Source organism: Aptenodytes forsteri, unplaced genomic scaffold, assembly GCF_000699145.1.
Source record: "Aptenodytes forsteri isolate BGI_AS27 unplaced genomic scaffold, ASM69914v1 Scaffold111, whole genome shotgun sequence".
NCBI classification, from domain to species: Eukaryota; Metazoa; Chordata; class Aves; order Sphenisciformes; family Spheniscidae; genus Aptenodytes; species Aptenodytes forsteri.
Window position 1 is genome coordinate 739,156 of NW_008794710.1, and position 2,380 is coordinate 741,535.

Here is a 2,380-nt window from a genome sequence, read left to right on the forward strand (position 1 = left end):
GCGGGGAAGCAGGGGCTGCCGCGCCGCGGCACCGTCTTCACCGCGCGGAGGCGTCAGGCTCGCTCGTCAAGAGGAGCCGCTTTGTTCAAAACAAACCAAAACAACAAAACGCCAAGCTACAGCAGTTTTCCTTTAAGTGAGAGGATTTCGAGGCACGAGGGGTGACTGTCTCAGCCCCGAGCTGCTGTGCAGGTACTCGAGATCCCTACAGCAGGGTGCAAGAGCCCGTTAAAAGCACAGTCCCCGGGAGGTGCCGGTGGCTCTTGTTGATAACGCCGGGGCTGACTTTCTTATAAAACTAGATTGCTCAGAGACATGTTGAGTTCTGCATCTCGGATGACTATAAATCCTTAGGGGTTTTCTTGAGGAAATTCTTTTGAATTGAACGCGAGTTCTTTATTTCAGGGTATAATAGTTCATTACGGATTATTGTCTGCATCTTTGGAGTTTTGAAGTTGTAGCAAGATTAAATTTTATGTGGCTGACCCTTCTGATCCCATTTAAATTGGTTTTCTGACTTGTCTTACCGCTGCTAGCAAGAGGTGGACCCTGTGCTGAGAACCAAAAAGATAGACTCTTGTCTCTGCAAAAAGTCCTACTGAAAAGGAAAAAAATCCAACCCATAATTAAAAAATGTTATAGGGTAATCTAGCCCAAACAATCTCCTCAGAAGTTTTGTCTGCAGTTGCACCAGTTTCTGCCCAATCTATCATTGTGATATTAAAAGCCAAAACAGTTTAAACTATTTTTTTAAAACTTAGTATCACTGTAAGCAGCTCTATGATACTCTTTTTTTCCCCAAATCATCAGCTTAAACCTTTTCAGTTCCAAGAAAGCTAGTGCACATCCAGCAAACATATGGCTTAGGGATATATATACACACACTGTCTAAATGAACTGGTGATCTTTTACCTCAGAAGGCATTATGGTCTTTGTAATTTAAGTGAAGTTCCCAGGAAAGCTTAAGTGTTGGCATTTTGCTTTGTTTCTAAAAGCAGCTGAGAATGTTTGCAGAGTGTTATTCCCATTTTAAACCTATTTCCTTCAGAAAGTGTAACTGTCCTCCTTATTCTTTCACAAAGGCCACAGTGTGACACTGTCTTGGATGCAGTAGAGAAGAACATAAATATTAGAACAGAATACTTTTATTAGGAAAAATTGAATCAAACTGCCCACAGTTTACACACCTAGAGGTGGCAGGAGGGTCTTCACTTGTGGCAAAAAGGGATGAATGTAGGTATATCAAGTAGAATTTATCCTGAAAATAATGCTTCCCCACCATTTACATACTGTTTCACAAATAGCAAAAAGCTAGATGGAGGAGCCAGTGTAATTGTGCCATGACAGCTGCCTACATTGGTATTTTATCCTCTTGTTGGCTCCTAATCTCTTAGTATGGCTTGATTATAGTCTTCCTGTATTATTTCTCAAGCTTTTCTCATTTGCCCATACAAAGTGTGTTTGCTCTCTTTGACATGAGCTGTGCTATACGTGGGCCTCTGACACCATCACCTCAAAAAGACAGAAGACGTAGGCAGGATGCTGCCAGCTATAAGCTAAGCAGTCACAATTGTGTTAAATTAAATACCAAGAAAGCCACCTGGTGAACAGAACAATTAACACACCTTTGCCTTTGCCTCCTGTGGTGTTTTTGGGGTGGATGTCTGTAAGAATAAAGGTATTTATTAACATAAGTTCGCTCTAGCTGACTGTTTCAGTGTTTTAAAATTTGCCATTCCCCTAAACATTTTCCAGCAGAGGCAAAGGTCACTACACAGAGCACTTAAGCTTACTTGATAACAGGTTTGCTTTCTTACTTACCTCTTATGGGTGCTGTAAAGACAGTTTGTGGATCCACAGGGGTCCATGGACCAGATGAAAACCACTCTCTAGCCTTGCAGTGATTTCAGCATATATAAACCTGACAATTTACATGGTATTTGCAGCCTTTATCCGTAAGATAGCCTACACGGCCTAGGGATGGTAAGAGAACCGAGGTGAATGTCGTGAGGAAAACACAGCTGCTGGCACTTGGTGTGGTGAGCCAGGAGAGGCCGTACGGACGCTAGCATGGGTGACACTGGCAAGGCCCCGGTGCGTGGTGTTCTCCAGGGCTTGCGTGTGTCCAGGCTCCTGGTGCAGCTGGGGATACCCACCTGTGGACGCCAGGCTGGCCGCTCCGCAGGCACGTGTGGCTGAGGCACTGTGAAGGGACACTGCACAGCCGGCGGCACCTGATCGGGAGTTCAATACTGAAGCTGAACCAACAGCAAGAAGGAGCCTCTACTCTGGGCCGCGGAGGGAGGCCGGGAGGAAGGCCAGGCTGTGGCGTCGCATCCCGCCGCCGCCGTGGCACGCCTCAGGCAGAGCGGCTGACCAG